This window comes from Pristiophorus japonicus, chromosome 4, assembly GCF_044704955.1.
Source record: "Pristiophorus japonicus isolate sPriJap1 chromosome 4, sPriJap1.hap1, whole genome shotgun sequence".
Lineage (NCBI taxonomy): Eukaryota > Metazoa > Chordata > Chondrichthyes > Pristiophoridae > Pristiophorus > Pristiophorus japonicus.
This window is the reverse complement of record NC_091980.1, coordinates 313863311-313888464: the sequence shown is the minus strand read 5'-3', so window position 1 is coordinate 313888464 and position 25154 is coordinate 313863311. Positions and strand designations below refer to the sequence as shown.

Genomic DNA, 25154 nt, shown 5'->3' with positions numbered 1-25154 from the left:
AGCACCCACCTCTGGATGCGGGACGACGTGTTGGTATTGATATCCCAATGCTCTGAAAACAAAGATATGAGCGGCTTTAGATCGGTTTGAAGCTCGAAACAAAGCCCAAACAGATACTGGTGTATCTTTTTAACCTCATATACGCAGGCTAAAGCTTCTTTCTCTACCATGCCGTAGGCTCTTTCCGCTTTAGTCATGCTTCGCGACGCATATGCAACGGGTTGTAGTTTGCCCGACTCATTGGGTTGTTGGAGCACACAACCAACCCCATGTGTTGAAGCACCACAGGCCAATACTAAACATGGGTCATAATGTACCAGCAATTTGTTGGAACAAAGCAGTTTTCTTGTCTTCTCGAAGGCCCTGTCTTGAGATACACCCCAAACCCAGTTGTCGCCTTTTCTGAGCAGCATGTGCAGTGGCTCTAATAATGTGCTCCATTTAGGTAAGAAATTACCGAAGTAGTTGAGAAGATCAAGGAACGTCCCCTGCTCCGGCACATTCTGGGGTCTGGGTGCATTTTTGATGGCCTCTGTTTTCGAGTCCGTAGGCCTGATACCGTCTGCAGCAATCTTCCTTCCCAGGAATTCGACTTCCAGTGCCATAAAGACACACTTTGAACGTTTCAGCCTGAGCCCCACTTTGTCCAGATGACGTAGAACCTCTTCCACGTTGTGCAGGTGTTCAGCAGTGTCACGACCTGTGACTAGAATGTTGTCTTGGAACACCACGGTTCTAGGGACGGACTTCAGTAAACTCTCCATGTTTCTCTGAAATATGGCTGCAGCCGAGCGAATTCCGAAATGAACAGTCTTTTATGCATATTGATGCACGTAAGTTTCTTGACGATTTGACAAGCTCCTGTGTCATATAGGCCGACGTCAGATCCAATTTGGTGAACGACTTACCCCCGGCTAGCATTGCAAACAGGTCATCAGCTTTTGGTAATGGGTACTGATCCTGTTTCGAAACTCGGTTGATCGTAACCTTGTAGTCTCCACAAATCCTGACAGTGCCATCACTCTTCAGCACAGGAACAATGGGACTAGCCCTTTCATTAAATTCGACCAGTGAAATTACCCCTTCACGTTGGAGTCTGTCCAGTTCGATTTCGACCTCCTCCCTCATCATGTACGGGACGGCCCGGGCTTTGTGATGGACGGGTCTTGCATCCGAGTCCAGGTGGATCTGCACCTTGGCTCCCGTAAAGTTGCCGATGCCCGGTTCAAACAGCGAGGGAAATTTGCTCAGCACTTGAGCACACAAAGCGGCATCCACCGATGACAAAGCTTTAATATCATTCCAGTTCCACTTTATTTTTTCGAACCAACTCCTGCCGAACAGCGTTGGACCATTGCCTGGAACGATCCACCGCGATAGATCATGAACCGCCCCAACACCTTGACTACTGCACTGCCAATCACTGGTATGAGCTCTTTGGTGTAGGTATGCAATTTTGCATTTACTGGACGCTGTTGTGTATGGAGAAAGAGTCAGACTGAACACTGTGAGCTCAAAGTACAGTGTGACCTTAGTCTTTTATTGCAGGTCTCCAGAGTGCCTCTCCAACCTGTGAAGCCTCCTTAAATACCTGTGCTCCCAAGGGATTATGGGATCCCTTGGGATTCCAGGGGATGAGTCCTCTGGTGGCTGTACAGAGTAAATACAAGTATACATATATAACAACACTCCCACCCCCCCCCCCCCCCCCCCGCCCCAAAGTCAAGAGTGTAACTATTTACAATGTGAGTCGATCTGGGGCCCTTGCCCTGGTTGATCGTCTCGGTGTGAATGCTGTTGTTGTTGAATCATTTGTTGGGCCCTGTGCAGCTGGCCTTGCTGGGTTGCCTGGTGTGTTGGGTCCTGCAGGGCTGCTGTGGATGATGGGTTCTGCTTCATGGTCAACCGTGGTGCCGGTTGCCATTGGTGTGTGTGTTGGGGGATCAAAAAAGGTCGGGTCCAAGGTGGGTTGCTCAGGGTAGTCCGTGAATCTGAGTTTGATTTGGTCCAAGTGTTTCCGGTGAATGAGTCCATTTGAAAGTTTGACCCGAAACACCCTGCTCCCCTCTTTGGCCACGACAGTGCCAGGAAGCCACTTAGGACCTTGTCCATAATTTAATACAAATACAGGATCATTGATTTCAATCTCGCGTGACATATTTGTGCTATCATGATATACACTTTGTTGAAGCCGCCTGCTCTCTACCTGTTCATGTAGATCAGGGTGAACTAACGAGAGCCTTGTCTTAAGTGCTCTTTTCATGAGCAGTTCAGCAGGTGGGATCCCAGTGAGTGAGTGGGGTCTCGTGCGGTAGCTAAGCAGGACTCGGGATAGGCGAGTCTGCAGTGAGCCTTCCGTTACCCTCTTCAAGCCTTGCTTGATGGTTTACACTGCTCTCTCTGCCTGACCATTGGACACTGGTTTAAATGGGGCTGATGTGACATGTTTGATCCTGTTATGGGTCATGAATTCTTTGAACTCAGCATTGGTAAAACATGACCCATTCTCGCTTACCAGGACATCAGGTAAGCTGTGAGTGGCAAACATGGCCCGCAGGCTTTCAGTAGTGGCAGCGGACGTGCTAGCCGACTTTATCTCACATTCAATCTACTTGGAGTACGCGTCTACAACCACAAGGAACATTTTACCCAAGAACAGGCCTGCATAGTCGACATGTACCACGGTTTGGAGGGCCAAGACCAGAAACTTAGCGGCGCCTCCCTGGGTACATTGCTTAACTGCGAGCATGTATTACATCTGTGAACGCGGGACTCTTAAGTCCGCATCGATACCGGGCCACCACACATGGGATCTGGCTATCGCTTTCATCATTACAATGTCTGGGTGGGTACTGTGGAGGTCATTGATGAAGGTGTCTCTGCCCTTCTTGGGGACCACTACTCGATTGCCCCACAGAAGGCAGTCTGCCTGTATAGATATTTCATCTTTGCGCCGCTGGAACGTCTTTATCTCTTCCTGCATTTCCACTGGGACACTGGACCAGCTCCCGTGAAGCACATAGCTTTTGACTAGAGATAATAAGGGGTCCTGGCTTGTCCAGGTTTTGATCTGCCGGGCAGTGACGGGTGATTGCTCACTCTCAAATGCTTCCATAACCATGGCTAGATCTGCGGGCTGCGCCATTTCCACCCCTGTGGTGGGCAATGGCAGCCTGACGGGGTTAGACAGGTTAGATGCAGGAAGAATGTTCCCAATGTTGGGGAAGTCCAGAACCAGGGGACACAGTCTAAGGATAAGGGGGAAGCCATTTAGGACCGAGATGAGGAGGAATTTCTTCACCCAGAGAGTGGTGAACCTGTGGAATTTTCTACCACAGAAAGTTGTTGAGGTCAATTCACTAAATATATTCAAAAAGGAGTTAGATGAAGTCCTTACTACTAGGGGAATCAAGGGGTATGGTGAGAAAGCAGGAATGGGGTACTGAAGTTGCATGTTCAGCCATGAACTCATTGAATGGCGGTGCAGGCTAGAAGTGCCGAATGGCCTACTCCTGCACCTATTTTCTATGTTTCTATGTTTCTACTGAGAGCATCGGCGCAGTTTTCTGTGCCTGGCCAATGGCGGATGGCGTGGTTTTATATGGACAACGTGATCGCCCATCTCTGGATGCGTGCCGATGCATTGGTATTCATCCCTTTGCTCTCGGAAAACAGGGATATAAGTGGCTTATGGTCAGTTTCCAATTTAAATTTTAGCCCAAACAGGGTATTGATGCATTTTCTTTACCACATAGACACACGCTAACTCTTCTTTCTCAATCATGCTGTAGGCTCTCTCAGCCTTAGACAGACTCCTGGATGCATAAGCAACCGGTTGCAGTTTCCCGAAATCATTGGCTTGTTGCAATACACACCCGACGCCATATGATGATGCATCACATGCTAGTACCAAACGCTTACATGGATCATGCAACACAAGCAATTTATATGGGCATAACAATTTTCTCACTTTTACAAAGGCATTTTCTTGACTTTTGCCCCAAACCCATTCGCCCCCTTTTCGTAGTAAGACATGCAGTGGCTCTAGCAGTGTGCTGAGACCCGGTAAGAAGTTACCAAAGTAGTTCAAGTGTCCCAGAAACGACCGCAGCTCTGTCATGTTCTTTGGCCTTGGTGCGTTCTCGATTGCCTCCGTCTTCGCATTGGTGGGCCTGATGCCGTCCGCCGCAATCCTCCTTCCCAGGAACTCCACTTCAGGCACCAGGAAAATGCACTTCGAGCGTTTTAACCTGAGCCCCACGCGGTTGAGTCGACTAAGAACCTCCTCCAGGTTCTGCAGATGCTCGACTGTGTTCCGACCTGTGACCAAGATGTCGTCCTGGAAGACCACGGTGTGCGGGACCGACTTCAGTAAACTTTCCATGTTTCTCTGGAATATCGCCGCCGCTGATCGGGCATCTGTTATAAACAAAAAGGCCTTTGTGTGTGTTGATGCAGGTGAGGGCCTTCGATGATTCCTCCAGTTCCTGCGTCATGTAGGCTGAAGTCAGATCCAGCTTCGTGAACGTCTTTCCTCCCACCAGCGTTGCAAAGAGGTCGTCGGCCTTTGGTAGTGGGTAGTGGTCCTGCAGGAAGAAACGATTGATAGTTACTTTGCAATCGCCACAGATTCTGACGGTGCCGTCTCCCTTGAGGACTGGGACAATAGGACTGGCCCACTCGCTGAACTCGATCAGTGAGATGATGCCCTCCCGTTGCAGCCGGTCTAGCTCGATCTCTACCCTTTCTCTCATCATGTACGGTACTGCTCTCGCCTTGTGATAGAAACATAGAAACATAGAAAATAGGTGCAGGAGTAGGCCATTCAGCCCTTCGAGCCTGCACCACCATTCAATGAGTTCATGGCTGAACATGCAACTTCAGTACCCCATTCCTGCTTTCTCGCCATACCCCTTGATCCCCCAAGTAGTAAGGACTTCATCTAACTCCCTTTTAAATATATTTAGTGAATTGGCCTCAACTACTTTCTGTGGTAGAGAATTCCACAGGTTCACCACTCTCTGGGTGAAGAAGTTTCTCCTCATCTCGGTCCTAAATGGCTTACCCCTTATCCTTCGACTGTGATCCCTGGTTCTGGACTTCCCCAACATTGGGAACATTCTTCCTGCATCTAACCTGTCTAAACCCGTCAGAATTTTAAACGTTTCTATGAGGTCCCCTCTCATTCTTCTGAACTCCAGTGAATACAAGCCCAGTTGATCCAGTCTTTCTTGATAGGTCAGTCCCACCATCCCGGGAATCAATCTGGTGAATCTTCGCTGCACTCCCTCAATAGCAAGAATGTCCTTCCTCAAGTTAGGAGACCAAAACTGTACACAATACCCCAGGTGTGGCCTCACCAAGGCCCTGTACAACTGTAGCAACACCTCCCTGCCCCTGTACTCAAATCCCCTCGCAATGAAGGCCAACATGCCATTTGCTTTCTTAACCGCCTGCTGTACCTGCATGTCAACTTTCAATGACTGATGTACCATGACACCCAGGTCTCTTTGCACCTCCCCTTTTCCTAATCTGTCACCATTCAGATAATAGTCTGTCTCTCTGTTTTTACCACCAAAGTGGATAACCTCACATTTATCCACATTATACTTCATCTGCCATGCATTTGCCCACTCACCTAACCTATCCAAGTCACTCTGCAGCCTCATAGCATCCTCCTCGCAGCTCAACTTAGTGTCATCCGCAAATTTGGAGATACTATATTTAATACCCTCATCTAAATCATTAATGTACAATGTAAACAGCTGGGGCCCCAGCACAGAACCTTGCGGTACCCCACTAGTCACTGCCTGCCATTCTGAAAAGTACCCATTTACTCCTACTCTTTGCTTCCTGTCTGACAACCAGTTCTCAATCCACGTCAGCACACTATCCCCAATCCCATGTGCTTTAACTTTGCACATTAATCTCTTGTGTGGGACCTTGTCGAAAGCCTTCTGAAAGTCCAGATATACCACATTAACTGGTTCTCCCATGTCCACTTTACTGGAAACATCCTCAAAAAATTCCAGAAGATTTGTCAAGCATGATTTCCCTTTCACAAATCCATGCTGACTTGGACCTATCATGTCACCTTTTTCCAAATGCGCTGCTATGACATCCTTAATAATTGATTCCATCATTTTACCCACTACTGAGGTCAGGCTGACCGGTCTATAATTCCCTGTTTTCTCTCTCCCTCCTTTTTTAAAAAGTGGGGTTACATTGGCTACCCTCCACTCGATAGGAACTGATCCAGAGTCAATGGAATGTTGGAAAATGACTGTCAATGCATCCGCTATTTCCAAGGCTACCTCCTTAAGTACTCTGGGATGCAGTCCATCAGGCCCTGGGGATTTATCGGCCTTCAATCCCATCAATTTCCCCAACACAATTTCCCGACTAATAAAGATTTCCCTCAGTTCCTCCTCCTTACTAGACCCTCTGACCCCTTTTATATCCGGAAGGTTGTTTGTGTCCTCCTTAGTGAATACCGAACCAAAGTACTTGTTCAATTGGTCTGCCATTTCTTTGTTCCCCGTTATGACTTCCCTGATTCTAACTGCAGGGGACCTACGTTTGTCTTTACTAACCTTTTTCTCTTTACATATCTGTAGAAACTTTTTCAATCCGCCTTAATGTTCCCTGAAAGCTTCTTCTCGTACTCCATTTTCCCTGCCCTAATTAAAACCTTTGTCCTCCTCTGCTGAGTTCTAAATTTCTCCCAGTCCCCGAGTTCGCTGCTATTTCTGGCCAATTTGTATGCCACTTCCTTGGCTTTAATACTATCCCTGATTTCCCTTGATAGTCACGGTTGAGCCACCTTTCCTTTTTTATTTTTACGCCAGACAGGAATGTACAATTGTTGTAGTTCATCCATGCGGTCTCTAAATGTCTGCCATTGCCCATCCACAGTCAACCCCTTAAGTATCATTCGCCAATCTATCCTAGCCAATTCACGCCTCATACCTTCAAAGTTACCCTTCTTTAAGTTCTGGACCATGGTCTCTGAATTAACTGTTTCATTCTCCATCTAATGCAAAATTCCACCATATTATGGCCACTCTTCCCCAAGGAGCCTCGCACAATGAGATTGCTAATTAATCCTCTCTCATTACACAACACCCAGTCTAAGATGGCCTCCCCCCTAGTTGGTTCCTTGACATATTGGTCTAGAAAACCATCACTTATGCACTCCAGGAAATCCTCCTCCACCGTATTGCTTCCAGTTTGGTTAGCCCAATCTATGTGCATATTAAAGTCACCCATTATAACTGGTGCATCTTTATTGCATGCACCCCTAATTTCCTATTTGATGCCCTCCCCACCATCACTACTACTGTTTGGAGGTCTGTACACAACTCCCACTAACGTTTTTTGCCCTTTGGTGTTCTGCAGCTCTACCCATATAGATTCCACATCATCCAAGCTAATGTCTTTCCTAACTATTGCATTAATCTCCTCTTTAACCAGCAATGCTACCCCACCTCCTTTTCCTTTTATTCTATCCTTCCTGAATGTTGAATACCCCTGGATGTTTTGTTCCCAGCCCTGATCATCCTGGAGCCACGTCTCCGTAATCCCAATCACATCATATTTGTTAACATCTATTTGCACAGTTAATTCATCCACCTTATTGCGGATACTCCTTGCGTTAAGACTCAAAGCCTTCAGGCTTGTTTTTTTAACACCCTTTGTCCTTTTAGAATTTTGCTGTACAGTGGCCCTTTTTGTTCTTTGCCTTGGGTTTCTCTGCCCTCCACTTTTCCTCATCTCCTTTCTGTCTTTTGCTTTTGCCTCCTTTTTGTTTCCCTCTGTCTCCCTGCATTGGTTCCCATCCCCCTGCCATATTAGTTTAACTCCTCCCCAACAGCACTAGCAAACACTCCCCCTAGGACATTGGTTCCGGTCCTGCCCAGGTGCAGACCGTCCGGTTTGTACTGGTCCCACCTCCCCCAGAACCGGTTCCAATGCCCCAAGAATTTGAATCCCTCCCTGCTGCACCACTGCTCAAGCCACGTATTCATCTGTGCTATCCTGCGATTCCTACTCTGACTAGCACGTGGCACTGGTAGCAATGATGGATGGGTCGCGCCCCCGGAATTAGCTGGATCTGCACTTTTGCTCCTTGGAATTTCCCGCTGCCTGGTTTGAACAGCGAAGGAAATTTGTTTAAGACCTGGGAACACAAAGTGTCATCAGCGGGCGATAGCGCTCGGACGTTGTCCCAGTTCCAGCGTATCTTTCCCAGCCAGCTCCTGCCGAGCAGCGTGGGACCATCGCCCGGTACCACCCAGAGTGGTAGCTTGTGCACTGCTCCATCGTAGGAGATCTTTACGGTAGCACTGCCGATTACAGGAATCAGTTCTTTCATGTAAGTTCTTAGTTTCGTGTGAACTGGAGTTAAGACTGACCTTGAGGCCTTGTTGCACCACAACCTTTCGAAAGTCTTTTTGCCCATGATGGACTGGCTCACGCCCGTGTCCAGCTCCATTGACACCGGGAGTCCATTTAATTCAATATTCAGCATTATCAGGGAACAATTTGTGGTGAATGTGTGCACCCAATGTACCTCTGCCTCCTCGATCTGAGGCTCTGGTTCATAGTGATCCTCCGTGGATCTGTTCTCCTCTGCAACATGGTGGTTTGCAGGTTTAACAGGCTTAGCAGCTCGCCTGCACACTCGTTGGAGGTGTCCCATTGTTCCACTGCCCTTGCAAACGTACTCTTTGAATCGGCATGAATGAAAATGATGATCACCCCCGCAGCACCAACAAGGTGTTAATGGCCTTGCATTCATCACCCTCGATGGTGGACTCTGAGACATCTGTGGACGTGTAGCTGCAGGTATGTGTGACCTGCCCTGTACGTTACAATTCGAAAACAACATCACTTTATTCACAGTACTTGTAGCAGCACTTGTGTGCTGAGAGATTTGCTTTGTATTGTCACTGGTGGCAATGAACGCCTGGGCTATCGCTATGGCCTTGCTCAAGGTTTGGGTCTCTACAATCAAAAGTTTGCGAAGTATGGTTTCGTGGTCAATGCCAAGTATGAAAAAGTCTCTGAGCATGTGCTCCAAATGTCCTTCAAGTTCGCAATGTCCTGCAAGGCATCTTAGCTCGGCGACATAACTCGCCACTTCCTGGCCTTCAGACCTTTTGTAGATATAGAACCGGTACCTCACCATCAGAACGCTTTCCTTCGGGTTCAAATGCTCTCGGACCAGTGTGCACAAATCATCGTACTATTTCGCCATGGGTTTCGCTGGAGTGAGCAGATTCTTCATGAGGCCATACGTTGGTGCCCCACAGACGGTGAGGAGGATCGCCCTTCGTTTGGCAGCGCTCTCTTCCCCATCTAGCTCGTTGGCCACGAAGTATTGGTCGAGTCGCTCCACAAAAGTTTCCCAAACATCTCCCTCTGAATATTTCTCCAGGATGCCCACTGTTCTCTGCATCTCTGGGTTCGCTATCTGTATCTCATCGCCAGTTGTGTATGGAGAGAGTCAGACTGAACACTGTGAGCTCAAAGTAACGTGTGACCTTAGTCTTTTATTGCAGGTCTCCAGAGTGCCTCTCCAACCTGTGAGGCCTCCTTAAATACCTGTGCTCCCAAGGGATTATGGAATCCCTTGGTACTCCAGGGAATGTGCTCTCTGGTGGCTGTACAGAGTAAATGCAAGTCCACATATATAGCAGATACAGCTTGGGTTTCACGGCCTTGGTGTCCCACAGCTTTTTGAAAGTCCTCTGGCTCATAATTGACTGACTCGCACCCGTGTCTAATTCCTTAGATACCGGCACGCCATTCAATTTTACTTGAATCATTATCGGTTGGCTCTTTGTCAGGAACGAATGTACACTATACACTTCCTCCTGGGTATCTTGGGTTGCATTGCCGGATCGGTCATCATCATCCACGTGGTGTGTCGCGACACGCTTGCTGAGCCGCGGACACATCCGCTGAATGTGCCCCATTTTCGCACAGCCTCTACAGATATACTGTCTGAAACGGCACTGATGAGGCCGATGATTGCCCCCACAACGCTGACAGGGTGAAATCGGATTCGTGCCCAATGGCGGACTTCAAGCAGCTACAGGTTTCGCAAACACAGTCGGGTAGGCCCTGCCAGGTGCAGCTCTGCCAACTGACGACACTTGCCGTGGAGTTCCGACTCTGCGAGGATATCTCGTGGTCAGGCAAGCCTGGGCGATCGTGATGGCCCTGCTCAGATCCAGCGTCTTCGCAGTCAGCAGTTTCTGCAGGATCACCCCGTGGTTTATGCCTATTACAAAGACGTCACGCAGCATGTCTTCCAACGCGGTTCCAAACTTACACGGCCCAGCGAGACGTCTCAGGTCGGCAACAAGTTCCGCCAGGTCCTGGCTCTCAGAATGAACATGCTTGTAAAAGTGATATCTCGATATAATGATGCCTTCTTTAGGTTTGAGATGGTCCCAAATCAGAGCACACAATTCCTCATAGGTCTTTTCCGTTGGATGTGCAGGTGAGAGTAGATTCTTTATGAGGCCATAGATTTTTGGACCACAAACCGTGAGGAAAACCGCCCTGCGCCTAACTGCGTCAGCGTCTTCATCCATCTTGTTGGCCACGAAGTACTGGTCGAGGCGATCTGTAAAATCCTCCCAGTCTTCTCCCTCCACGAATCGCTCCAGGATTCCAACGCTGCTCATTTTGTGTGAAAGTTCGTATTGTGCCTCGTCACCAAATGTTGCGTCTGCAATAACTCAATCGGCTCAGTACCGTGCGAGCTGACTACTTTATTAGCTCTCAAAGTGAGTATTAAACATGGAGGCTTTCTTTATATACAAGGGCTGCTCGTGTGTGTCTGTGGCCCAATGACCTCCGAGGGTCGCTCCCCCTGGTGGCAGGTAAACCCAGGCATACATACATTACACATAGCCACACATGTAAACTCACCCCTGTGGCCAGTAAGGAAGCCCAATAACTCATGGAGGGCCACAGTAGATTACCGAGTCCTGAATAAAAATATTCCAGCCTGTTCACCCACGGTAGCGATGGTAGCAGATTTGATAGGAAGTATCCCCGCAGCATCTACAACTTTCACCGTGCTGGACATCTCAAACGGGTTTTGGTCCATTCTCCTGAGACGGGAGGACCAGTATAAATTTGCCTTTACCTTTAAGGATCAGCAGTACACGTGGACATGTCTTCCACAAGGGTTTCACAATAGTCCCTCGATCTTTCACCAGAGTATGGCCGAGGCTTTAGTCAGCCGGACTGGTTGGTCCAATATGTGGACGACCTGTTGTTATTCTCCGAAAGTGCGGAGGACCACGGGCCATTATTGACTGAGTTACTGCATTTGCTGAAAGAAGCAGGTTTCAAAGTAAATCCCAAGAAAGCTCAGGTCAGCCAAGAGGAGGTGCAGTTTCTAGGTTTGACCATTACAGCAGGAGAGAGCACCGTAGATGGAGCTAAGAGAAAGACAGTCCAGGAGCTACCCGTCTCTGAAGACATGTCTGGAGTAAGGTCTTTCCTGGGAATAACGGGTTACTGCAGGAAATTTATCGAGGGATATACAGCCATAGCAGCTCCTTTGTTGAGGCTCCTTAGGAAAGGAGTGGATTGGGAATGGAGTGAGAGTTGTCAGGAAACGTTTGTTCGGTTAAAAGAGGTGTTACAGACAGCACCAGCATTGGGAGCAGTAAATGGGGGGCCAGGACTTTATTCTGGTGGTAGCAGCGACTGGACAGTTTGAGTGCAGTGTTACTCCAGGAGCGACACGACAAGCTGAGACTGTTGGCCTTCGCCTCCCGACTTCTCACCGAAGTAGAAAAGAGCTTTTCAAACTGCGAACGGCATCTGTTAGCAACTTTTTGGGCAGTAAAGCATTTTCTGTCGCTCACAGGGTTAGCTGCAGTGACTTAATTGACCTGTCACCCCCCCCCCCCCCCCCCCCACACACACGTTATCGGACAGTAGAATGAAAGATGGGACAGTGAGCAGTAACAGGATTGCTCGCTGGACATTGTTGCTTACTCAGTTAGACCTGCAGGTCGAGAGGCTGGGAGAACAAAGCTAGCCCTGAACCTGGTTTATCCGGGAGCAGCTCACGTGTGTTCAGTGGAAGGTGTATGGGATGTAGAGGTGGGATTCCGGGCTGGAGATCATCAGACAGGCAGGGACATCTATGTAGATGGGTCTAGCTCAGTGACGGACAGAGAGAGAAAGACAAGCTGTGGGATTTACGATCCAGAGGCAGAGACAGAGAAAGCCATAATACTCCCCAATACTAAGTGCACAGTAGGCCGAGCTAGCAGCGATAACGTACGTAGTCACACACCCGAACGAATTTCCAACTCCTTATATGATATGTTCGGATTCCATGTTCACTTGTAACTCCTGTACAGAAACATAGAAACATAGAAAATAGGTGCAGGAGTAGGCCATTTGGCCCTTCGAGCCTGCTCCACCATTCAATAAGATCATGGCTGATCATTCCTTCAGTACCCCTTTCCTGCTTTCTCTCCATACCCCTTGATCCCTTTAGCCGTAATGGCCGTATCTAACTCCCTTTTGAATATATCCAATGAACTGGCATCAACAACTCCAGGGAATTCCACAGGTTAACAACTCTCTGAGTGAAGAAGTTTCTCCTCATCTCAGTCCTAAATGGCCTACCCCTTATCCTTAGACTGTGTCCCCTGGTTCTGGACTTCCCCAACATCGGGAACATTCTTCCCACATCTAACCTGTCCAGTCCCATGAGAATCTTGTAAGTTTCTATGAGATCCCTTCTCATCCTTCTAAACTCCAGTGTATAAAGGCCTAGTTGATCCAGTCTCTCCTCATATGTCAGTCCCGCCATCCCGGGAATCAGTCTGGTGAACCTTTGCTGCATTCCCTCAATAGCAAGAACATCCTTCCTCAGATTAGGAGACCAAAACTGAACACAATATTCCAGGTGAGGTCTCACTAAGGCCCTGTACAACTGCAGTAAGACCTCCCTGCTCCTATACTCAAATCCCCTAGCTATGAAGGCCAACATACCATTTGCCTTCTTCACCGCCTGCTGTACCTGCATGCCAACTTTCAATGACTGATGAATCATGACACCCAGGTCTCGTTGCACCTCCCCTTTTCCTAATCTGCCGCCATTCAGATAATATTCTGCCTTCGTGTTTTTGCCCCCAAAGTGGATAACCTCACATTTATCCACATTATACTGCATCTGCCATTTCCCTGAGGGAGAAGGGACTGAGAGACACCAGTCAGTGTACAGATAACTCCCCGAGGGAGAGGGACTGAGAGACACCAGTCAGTGTACAGCTATCTCCCTGAGGGAGAGGGACTGAGAGACACCAGTCAGTGTACAGATATCTCTCTGAGGGAGAGGGACTGAGAGACACCAGTCAGTGTACAGATATCTCCCTGAGGGAGAGGGGCTGAGGGACACCAGTCAGTGTACAGATATCTCCCTGAGGGAGAGGGGACTGAGAGACAGCAGTCAGTGTACAGATATCTCCCTGAGGGAGAGAGACTGAGAGACACCAGTCAGTGTACAGATATCTCCCTGAGGGAGAGGGACTGAGAGGCACCAATCAGTGTACAGATATCTCCCTGAGGGAGAGGACTGAGAGACACCAGTCAGTGTACAGAAGGCCTATGATAATGATGATGAGGGAGAGGAGACTGAAAGACACCAGTCAGTGTACAGATATCTGCTTGAGGAGGAGGGACTTAGAGACACCAGTCAGTACACAGATATTTCCCTGAGGGAGAGGGATTGAGAGGCACCAGTCAGTGTACAGATATCTCTCACAGAGAGACGGCGTGAGAGACACCAGTCAGTGTACAGATATCACGCTGAGGGAGAGGGATTGTGAGACATCAGTCAGTGTACAGATATCTCCCTGAGGGAGAGGGGCTGAGAGACACCAGTTAGTGTACAGATATAACCTTGAGGGAGAGGGACTGAGAGACACCAGTCAGTGTACGATATCTCCCTGAGGGAGAGGGACTGAGAGACCCCAGTCAGTGTACAGAGATCTCCCTGAGGGAGAGGGACTGAAAGACCCCAGTCAGTGTACAGAGATCTCCCTGAGGGAGAGAGGACTGAGAGACACCAGTCAGTGTACAGATATCTCCCTGAGGGAGAGGGGCTGAGAGACACCAGTCAGTGTACAGCTATCTCCCTGAGGGAGAGGGAATGAGAGACACCAGTCAGTGTACAGAGAGCCACCTGAGGGAGAGGGACTGAGCGACACCAGTCTGTGTACAGATATCTCCCTGAAGGAGAGGGGCTGAGAGACACCAGTCAGTCTACAGATATCTCCCTGAGGGAGAGGGACTGAGAGACACCAGTCAGTGTACAGCTATCTCCCTGAGAGAGAGGAACTGAGAGACACCAGTCAGTGTACAGATATCTCCCTGAGGGAGAGGGGCTGAGGGACACCAGTCAGTGTACAGATATCTCCCTAAGGGAGAGGGACTGAGAGACACCAGTCAGTGTACAGATATCTCCCTTTGGGAGAGGGGACTGAGAGACAGCAGTCAGTTACAGATATCTCCCTGATGGAGAGGGACTGAGAGACACCAGTCAGTGTACATATATCTCCCTGAGGGAGAGGGGCTGAGAGACAGCAGTCAGTGCACAGATATCTCCCTGAGGGAGAGGGACTGAGAGACATCAGTCAGTGTATAGATATCTCCCTGAGGGAGAGGGACTGAGAGACACCAGTCAGTGTACAGATATCTCCCTGATGGAGAGGGACTGAGAGACAGCAGTCAGTTACAGGTATCTCCCTGAGGGAGAGGGACTGAGAGACACGAGTCAGTGTACAGATATCTCCCTGAGGGAGAGGGACTGAGAGACAGCAGTCAGTTACAGGTATCTCCCTGAGGGAGAGGGACTGAGAGACACCAGTCAGTTACAGGTATCTCCCTGAGGGAGAGGGGACTGAGAGACACAGTCAGTGTATAGATATCTCCCTGAGGGAGAGGGGCTGAGGGACACCAGTGTGGGCCAGGGCCTCCGATCCAGCTGGGTTCTTCCCTCAGCACTGCGTGGTCACAGGCTATGACCCAGGAGAGGTAGACCGGTGGACTGTCCCACGCTCTGCCTTTGTGCCAGACCACACTTTGCATCTGGTGTACAGATGGTTCTGCCATCTTTACGAAGGGCTGTCAGTGTATAGAATTTACAGCGCAGCAACTGGCCATTTGGCCTAACGGGTCTACATCGCTGTTTATGCTGCCCACAAGCCTCCTCCCACCCTGCTTCATCACCTTATCGGCATCTCGGCGGTGTGAAAATTATTGATGAAAATTCTGACGGACAGGATAAATCTGCATTCAGAAAGAGACGGATTAACCAAAGTCAGTCAGCACGGATTTGTTAAGGGAAGGTCGGGTCTGACTAACTTGATTGAATTTTTTGAGGAGGTAACCAGGAGGGTCGATGAGGGCAGTGTGTTTGATGTAGTTTACATGGATTTTAGCAAAGTTTTCGATAAGGTCCCACATGGCAGGCTGATCAAAAAAGTAAAAGCCCCTGGGATCCAGGGCAAAGTGGCAACTTGGATCCAAAATTGACTCAGAGGCAGGAAGCAAAGGGCAATGGTTGATGGGTGTTTCCAGTGGGATTCCGCAGGGCTCAGTACTAGGTCCCTTGCTTTTTGTGGTATACAGGGTGTATATCAATGATTTAGACTTGAATGTATTGGGCTTGATGAAAAATTTGCAGAGGATACATAAATTTGGCCGTGTGGTTGACAATGAGGAGCAAAGCTGCGGACTGCAGGAGGATATCAATCAACTGGTCAGGTGGGCAGAGCAGTGGCAAATGGAATTTAATCCGAAGAAGTGTGAGGTAATGCACTTGGGGAGGGTTAATAAGGCAACGGAATACACATTAAATGGTAGGACACTGAGAGGTGTAGAGGAACAAAGGGGCCTTGGAGTGCAGGTCCACAGATTCCTGAAGGTAGCAGGCCAGGGAGATGAGGTAGAGTTAAGAAGGCATACGGAATACTTGCCTTTATTAGCCGAGGCACAGAATGCAAGAGCAGGTGGGTTATGCTTGAACTGAATAAAACGTTAGTTAGGCCACAGCTGGAGTACTGCGTGCAGTTCTGGTCACCCTGTTACAGGAAAGATGTGATTGCACTGGGGAGGGTACAGGGGAGATTTACGAGGATGTTGCCTGGACTGGAGCATTTTAGCTATGGGGAAAGATTGAATAGGTTGGGGTTGTTTTCTTGGGAACAGAGGAGGCTGAGGGGAGACCTTATTGAGGTGTATAAAATTATGAGGCGCCTGGATAGAGTGGATAGGAAGGACCTATTTCCCTTAGCAGAGGGTTCAACAACCAGAGGGCATAAATTTAAAGTAATTGGTAGGAGGTTTAGAGGGGATTTGAGGGGAAATTTCTTCACCCAGAGGGTGGTGGGGGTCTGGAACTCACTGCCTGAAAGGGTGGTAGAGGCAGAAACCCTCACCACATTTAAACAGTACATGGATGTGCACCTGAAGTGCTGTAACCTGCAGGGCTACGGACCGAGAGCTGGAAAGTGGGATTAGCTCTTGGTCGGTCGGCAGAGACATGATGGGCCGAAATGACCTTCTTCTGTGTCGTAATTTTCTATGATTCTAGGTGCACCAGTGGTGGAGGGAGTAAATGTTTAAGGCGGGGAGTGGGGGGGTAGGGAGTAGGTATTTGAGGGGGAGGAAGTGGGGGGTATTTGAGAGGGGAGTGGGGGATTGGGGGAGTGGGTTTGGGGGATTGGGGGGAGTGGGTTTGGGGGTAGTGGGGGCGAGGGGTTATTTGGGAGGGGAGTTGGGGGAGGGGGTTTGGGGGGAGTGGGTTTGGGGGGAGTGGGGAGGAGGGGTTATTTGGGAGGGGAGTTGGGGGAGGGGGTATTTGGGGGGTAGTGGGGGGAAGGGTTTTTGGGGAAGAGTGGGGAGGGTATTTGAGAGAGGGGGAGTGGAGGGGGTTGGGAGGAGTGTGGGGGTATTTGAGGGTGGAATGGGAGGAGGGGGTATTGGGGGGGGGGGGGCAATCAGTCGGACTGCTTGGCACTGGTTGCGGTGGGCGAGGGGGATACTGAGGAGGGGCAGAAGGCCCATTCCTCGGGAAATCTGCACTCCATGGAGGTGCACTGACCCGGGGTACTGAGGCTCACTCTGACCCCGGGTACTGAGGCTCACTCTGACCCCGGGTACTGAGGCTCACTGTGACCCCGGATACTGAGGCTCACTGACCCCGGGTACTGAGGCTCACTGTGACCCCGGGTACTGAGGCTCACTGACCCCGGGTACTGAGGCTCACTGTGACCCCGGGTACTGAGGCTCACTGACCCCGGGTACTGAGGCTCACTGACCCCGGGTACTGAGGCTCACTGTGACCCCGGGTACTGAGGCTCACTGACCCCGGGTACTGAGGCTCACTGACCCCGGGTACTGAGGCTCACTGTGACCCCTGGTACTGAGGCTCACTGTGACCCCGGGTACTAAGGCTCACTGTGACCCCGGGTACTGAGGCTCACTGACCCCGGGTACTGAGGCTTACTGTGACCCCGGGTACTGAGGCTCACTCTGACCCCGGGTACTGAGGCTCACTGACCCCGGGTACTGAGGCTCACTGTGACCCCGGGTACTGAGGCTCACTGTGACCCCGGGTACTGAGGCTCACTGTGACCCTGGGTACTGAGGCTCACTGACCCCGGGTACTGAGGCCCACTGTGGGCCTGTTGACCATGGAGCGGGGAGCTGGAGCTAGTTACTTTGCCCGGAATTGTCTCGTTCCCTCTGTCACAGACAGCGAGCGGACCCAGTATCTCAGGTTGACCTCCTCCTGCCCCTGTCGCTCGGGCTGTGGTTCTGTGCAATAACCCCCCCCCATCCCCACCCTCACAGTGAGCCTCGGGCATGTGTTGGCAGACACAGCATTTCTTCATATCTCTCCTGTACTCTTCCTTTCCTTATCTTTGCTCGGGGAATAATTGTATTTAATTAAAGGACGGTGATCTGGAGATGGGCAGGTGCTGATACGCGGCGAGCTAACAGACATGTGGAGTGAGTGCGGAGAGATCACTGGCACAGGGCAGGGAGTGGATTCAGCTCTCGGGTAATCCGAGTCCCCACAGACCCTGCCACAACCCTCACTTTAACCACAGCCCATCATTGCGTTTACACCGCTCGAATTCCGTCAGCAGGTTAGGGAATGTTGCACAGTGGCACAGCTTCAATCCCCAGTCTCTGCCAATACATCTCCTCTCTGCCGGGGCACAAGTCAGGGTGCACGGCAGCCCACCACAGTGCCACTCGGCCAGGGACCCGGCACATCAGATCCACCAGATGTGTGTGTGTGTGTGAGAGTGAGAGTGTGTGTGTGAGAGAGTGAGAGTGTGTGTGTGTGAGAGTGTGTGTGTATGAGTGTGTGAGAGTGTGCGTGAGAGAGTGAGAATGTGTGTGTGTGAGAGTGTGCGTGAGAGTGTGAGAATGTGTGTGTGTGTGAATGTGTGGTGAGTGTGTGAGAGTGTGTGAGTGTGTGAGAGTGAGAGTGAGAGAGAGTGAAAGTGTGAGAGAGAGTGAGAGAGTGAGAGTATATGTGTATGTGAGAGTGAGTGAGAGTGTGTGTGTGTGTGAGTGAAGGTGCTGACTCTCACTGGGGTACAGGTCCCCCCCTCCCCTGAAGGTGCTGACTCTCACTGGGGTACAGGTCCCCTCCCCTGAAGGTGCTGACTCTCACTGGGGTACAGGTCCCCTCCTCCCCTGAAGGTGCTGACTCTCACTGGGGTACAGGTCCCTCCTCCCCTGAAGGTGCTGACTCTCACTGGGGTACAGGTCCCCTCCCCTGAAGGTGCTGACTCTCACTGGGGTACAGGTCCCCTCCCCTGAAGGTGCTGACTCTCACTGGGGTACAGGTTCCCTCCCCTGAAGGTGCTGACTCTCACTGGGGTACAGGTCCCCTCCTCCCCTGAAGGTGCTGACTCTCACTGGGGTACAGGTCCCTCCCTCCCCTGAAGGTGCTGACTCTCACTGGGGTACAGGTCCCCTCCCCTGAAGGTGCTGACTCTCACTGGGGTACAGGTCCCCTCCCCTGAAGGTGCTGACTCTCACTGGGGTACAGGTCCCCCCCTCCCCTGAAGGTGCTGACTCTCACTGGGGTACAGGTCCCCTCCTCCCCTGAAGGTGCTGACTCTCACTGGGGTACAGGTCCCCTCCTCCCCTGAAGGTGCTGACTCTCACTGGGGTACAGGTCCCCCCCCTCCCCTGAAGGTGCTGACTCTCACTGGGGTACAGGTCCCCTCCTCCCCTGAAGGTGCTGACTCTCACTGGGGTACAGGTCCCCTCCCCTGAAGGTGCTGACTCTCACTGGGGTACAGGTCCCCTCCTCCCCTGAAGGTGCTGACTCTCACTGGGGTACAGGTCCCCTCCTCCCCTGAAGGTGCTGACTCTCACTGGGGTACAGGTCCCTCCTCCCCTGAAGGTGTACTCCCGCAGTACTTAGCTCGGGGCCATCCTGGTGTACGAGAGAGCAGGGGCTGATTCATTTCATATTTCTGTTATCTAAAATCCCCGCGCGCTGACTGTGAGCCGGTGGTGTATTTAAAGGGAGGAGGTGCAGAGTGTAGTCAGGGTTTGATGGTCACAGTATGGGGAGCTGTTCATCAGACGCCCCTCCACTCAATCGCTCGGGGAACGGGAGCTTTGATCAGCACAGGTGCTGCATCTGAAACAGGAAGATAAAATAGAGTTTGACTTTGGTGCAAAATTAATGAAAATTATTTTACAATCAGCGATGCACCACACTGATTGGGGGAAGCGACTCTTATTTAAAGTCAGTTTATGAGTTGAGGAAGGAATTAGATGAGTGTGAATTTCGCAGAGTGCCTGAGTTTGTTGCCTGCCCAATCTCTCCCTCTCTCTCTCTGCCTCTTTCTCTTTCTGCCTCTCCCTGTTTCTTGATGTCTCTCGGTCTCGCTCGCTCTCTTTCTCTCGGACTCCCTCTCTCTCTCTATCCCTCTCTCTCTTTCTCTCTGTCTCTCACTCTGTCTCGCTCTGTCTCTCTCTCTCTCTGTCTCTGCCTCTCTCTCTGTCTCTGCCTCTGTCTCTCTCTCTATCTGTCTCTCCCTGCCTCTCTACCTCTGCCTCTCTCTCTCTCTTTGCCTCTCTATCTCTCCATCTCTCTTTTTCTGTTTCTGTCTTTTAAAACAAAAATCATTTATTCATTCCTGGGATGTGGGCGTCGCTGGCCAGGCTGGCATTTATTGCCCATCCCTAATTGCCCCTTGAGGAGGTGGTGGTGAGCCACCTTCTTGAACCACTGCAGTCCGTGTGGTGAAGGTGCTCCCACAGTGCTGTTAGGGAGGGAGTTCCAGGATTGTGTCCCAGTGACGATGAAGGAACGGCCGATATATTCCCAAGTCAGGATGGTGTGTGACTGGGAGGGGAACGTGGAGGTGGTGGTGTTCCCATGCGCCTGCTGCCCTTGTCCTTCTAGGCGGTAGAGGTCGCGGGTTTGGGAGGTGCTGTCGAAGAAGCCTTGGCGAGTTGCTGCAGTGCATCTTGTCGATGGTACACACTGCAGCCAGGGGGCGCCGGTGGTGGAGGGAGTGAGTGTTGAAGGTGGTGGATGGGGGGCTGATCAAACGGCTGCTTTGTCCTGGATGGTGTCGAGCTTCTTGAGTGTTGTTGGAGCTGCACCATCCAGGCAAGTGGGGAGTATTCCATCACACTCCTGACTTGTGCCTTGTCGATGGTGGAAAGGCTTTGGGGAGTCAGGAGGTGAGACACTCACCGCAGAATACCCAGCCTCTGACCTGCTCTTGTAGCCACAGTATTTATGTGGCTGGTCCAGTTAAGTTTCTGGTCAATGGTGACCCCCAGGATGTTGGTGGTGGGGGATTCGGTGATGGTAATGCTGCTGAATGTTAAGGGCCGATGGTTAGGCTCTCACTTGTTGGAGATAGTCATTGCCTGGCACTTGTGTGGCGCGAATGTTACTTGCCACTTATCAGCTCAAGCCTGAATGTTGTCCAGGTCTTGCTGCATGTGGGCACGGACTGCTCCATTATCTGAGGAGTTCTTGTTCAGCAACCTAGTTGTGAGTCAGAATGTGGGCTGTGGGAGAAGGGTCAGAGTGCGGGCTTGGGGGGGAGGGGTCAGAGCGCGGGCTGGGGGGAGGGGTCAGAGCGCGGGCTGGGGGGAGGGGTCAAAGCGCGGGCTGGGGGGAGGGGTCAGAGCGCGGGCTGGGGGGAGGGGTCAAAGCGCGGGCTGGGGGGAGGGGTCAGAGCGCGGGCTGGGGGGAGGGGTCAAAGCGCGGGCTGGGGGAGGGGTCAGAGCGCGGGCTGGGGGGAGGGGTCAGAGTGCGGGCTGGGGGGAGGGGTCAGAGTGCGGGCTGGGGGGAGGGGTCGGAGCGCGGGCTGGGGGGAGGGGTCAGAGCGCGGGCTCGGGGGAGGGGTCAGAGTGTGGGCTGGGGGGGAGGAGTCAGAGTGCGGACTGGGGGGGAGGAGTCAGAGTGCGGGCTGTCCGGTCAGTGGGAGAGGGGTCACACTGTAACCTGGACCCTCACTGGGAGACACACACTGTAACCTGGCCCCTCACTGGGAGACACACACTGTAACCTGGACCCTCACTGGGAGAGGGGTCACACTGTAACCTGGACCCTCACTGGGAGACACACACTGTAACCTGGCTCCTCACTGGGAGACACACACTGTAACCTGGACCCTCACTGGGAGAGGGGTCACACTGTAACCTGGACCCTCACTGGGAGACACACACTGTAACCTGGACCCTCACTGGGAGACACACACTGTAACCTGGACCCTCACTGGGAGACACACACTGTAACCTGGACCCTTACTGGGAGACACACACTGTAACCTGGACCCTCACTGGGAGACACACACTGTAACCTGGACCCTCACTGGGAGACACACACTGTAACCTGGACCCTCACTGGGAGACACACACTGTAACCTGGACTCTCACTGGGAGAGGGGTCACACTGTAACCTGGACCCTCACTGGGAGACACACACTGTAACCTGGACCCTCACTGGGAGACACACACTGTAACCTGGACACTCACTGGGAGACACACACTGTAACCTGGACTCTCACTGGGAGACACACACTGTAACCTGGTCCCTCACTAGGAGAGGGGTCACACTGTAACCTGGACCCTCACTGGGAGACACACACTGTAACCTGGACCCTCACTGGGAGAGGGGTCACACTGTAACCTGGACCCTCACTGGGAGAGGGGTCACACTGTAACCTGGACTCTTACTGGGAGACACACTGTAACCTGGACCCTCACTGGGAGACACACACTGTAACCTGGACCCTCACTGGGAGAGGGATCACACTGTAACCTGGACCCTCACTGGGAGACACACACTGTAACCTGGACCCTCACTGGGAGACACACACTGTAACCTGGACTCTCACTGGGAGAGGGGTCACACTGTAACCTGGACTCTCACTGGGAGAGGGGTCACACTGAAACCTGGACTCTCACTGGGAGAGGGATCACACTGTAACCTGGACCCTCACTGGGAGAGGGATCACACTGTAACCTGGACCCTCACTGGGAGTCACACACTGTAACCTGGACTCTCCCTGGGAGAGGGATCACACTGTAACCTGGACCCTCACTGGGAGAGGGATCACACTGTAACCTGGACTCTCACTGGGAGACACACACTGTAACCTGGACCCTCACTGGGAGAGGGGTCACACTGTAACCTGGACTCTCCCTGGGAGACACACACTGTAACCTGGACCCTCACTGGGAGAGGGGTCACACTGTGGGCTGGACTCTCCCTGGGTGAGACACACTATGAGGACCGCACTCTGTGAGCGGCACTGAACTCCTTGTGCTTTCTGTGAGAGCCGGATAATTCGAGCTGTGATTAGCCAGTGATTGCCCCGCACTCCTCCACAGCTGCCTCTCGCTGAGGCGAGACACCCAACTCAATCATTCTCAATTCGAGTGTCTCAAACACGCCGTAATTACTCACCAATAATCGACCATTCTCTTATTTGGCAACTAAATCAGACGGGGAATTTTTTTCGAGCTGTGTACACAAAGTATCAGTGAGTGCGTTTTCAAATCAGCTAATCAGGGCACTGACCCTGATACTCACTCGCAAATCTTTCCCCAGCCTCAGAATCAACAATTATTTCAACGTTAAAGCTGCTCACATCCTGCTGCCCCACGGTTATCATTCACCGTGTGGCAGGGAACCGGTAATAAATAACACGCACCCTGCACACTCTCTCTCGTTCTCTCTCTCTCCCTCACGGTCTCTCTCTCTCTCACTATCTGTCCCTCTATATGTTTCTCTCTCTCTCTCTCTCTGACTTTCTCTCTATTGGTCTCTGAATCACTGTGTCTCTCTGACTCGATCATTCACTCTCTTATCACTTTCTGTCTCTCGCTCTCTCTGCCTCTCTCTCCCACCAGTCTCTCCCTCTCTCTCTGCCTGACTCCCTATCTCTCTCCCACTTTCTCTCTCATTACAGTTCTCACTCTGTCTCTCACAGACGGAGCAGTGATTGTGCTAACTGGACAAAGCTGTTGACACATTCGGTGCAACAACTCTCACATTCGAAGTTCTGGGATTCTATTCCCCTTTAAATCTGATTCCCCAATCCTTGCAGGTGGCAGGGCAAGTTAGTGAGGTGGTGAAGGAGCGTGTGGGAGACTTGGATTCGCAGACAGGGACCTTTACCAATCACTGGCTCGGCCTGAGCTGGAGTAATGTGTACAATTCTGGGCACCGTACGTTGACATGTCATGCCTGTCAATGCCCTGGGGAAGAGGCACAGGAGGTTTACCAGGATAATACCAGTTATGTGGGAGACTGGTGAAGCTGGGGTTGTTCTCCTTGGGGCAGAGAAGGTTAAGGGGCGATCGAATAGAAGGAGTCAAATTCACGAGGGGTTTGATAGAGCAAGTCGGGGAAACGATTTCACCGTGCAAGTGGCTCAGTAACCACAGGACACAGGTATAACATCATTGATCACAGACCGAGAGGGGAAATGGGAAATGTCTTCGCACAGAGGGTTATGTGATCTGGAACACACTGCCTGAAAGGGCGGGGGAATCCGATTCAATGGGAACTTTCAAAAGGCAATGGGACATGTACTTGAAGAGGGCTAATTTTCTGGGTTCTGGTTGAAAGCTGGGATGTGGGAGACTTGAGCACAAGAATCCAGGCTGGCACTCCAGTGCAGTACTGAGGGAGCACCGCACTGTCGGAGGGGCAGTACTGAGGGAGTGCCGCACTGTCGGAGGGGCAGTACTGAGGGAGCACCGCACTGTCGGAGGGGCAGTACTGAGGGAGTGCCGCACTGTCGGAGGGGCAGTACTGAGGGAGCACCGCACTGTCGGAGGGGCAGTACTGAGGGAGCACCGCACTGTCGGAGGGGCAGTACTGAGGGAGCACCGCACTGTCAGAGGGTCAGTACTGAGGGAGTGCCGCACTGTCAGAGGGTCAGTACTGAGGGAGTGCAACACTGTTGAAGGGGCATTACTGAGGGAGTGCCGCACTGTCAGAGGGTCAGTACTGAGGGAGTGCTGCACTGTCGGAGGGCAGTACTGAGGGAGTGCTGCACTGTCGGAGGGGCATTACTGAGGGAGTGCCGCACTGTAGGAGGGTCAGTACTGAGGGAGCACCACACTGTCAGAGGGTCAGTACTGAGGGAACGCAGCACTGTCGGAGGGGCAGTACTGAGGGAGTGCCGCACTGTCGGAGGGTCAGTACTGAGGGAGAGCTGCACTGTCGGAGGGGCAGTACTGAGGGAGTGCTGCACTGTCGGAGGGGCAGTACTGAGGGAGTGCCGCACTGTCGGAAGTGCCGTGTTTCGGGTGAAATGTTATATCGAGGCCCCGTCTGCTCTCTCAGGTGGATGTAAAAGCTCCCGTAACACTATTTCGAAGAAGAGCAGGGGGAGTTCTCCCCGGTGTCCTGGGGCTAATATTTATCCCTCAATCAACATCACTAAAAACAGATCTGGTCATTATCACATTGCTGTTTGTGGGAGCTTGCTGTGCGCAAGTTAGCTGCCGTGTTCCTCACATTACAACAGTCACTACACTCCAAAAAGTATTTCATTGGCTGTAAAGCGCTTTGGGACAGCCTGAGGATG

The 25154-nt window shown here is 51.5% G+C and overlaps 1 long non-coding RNA gene across 1 annotated transcript in view; it reads right to left on the bottom strand.

Moving 5' to 3' along the window:
- Positions 1-4512: 4512 nt before the first annotated feature.
- LOC139262409 (uncharacterized) overlaps positions 4513-25154 on the bottom strand; it is a 100312-nt gene continuing 79670 nt past the window's right edge. The window contains exon 3 of the long non-coding RNA XR_011592966.1: positions 4513-4586. This is a non-coding gene — a long non-coding RNA (uncharacterized lncRNA). The remainder of the gene's footprint in view (positions 4587-25154) is intronic.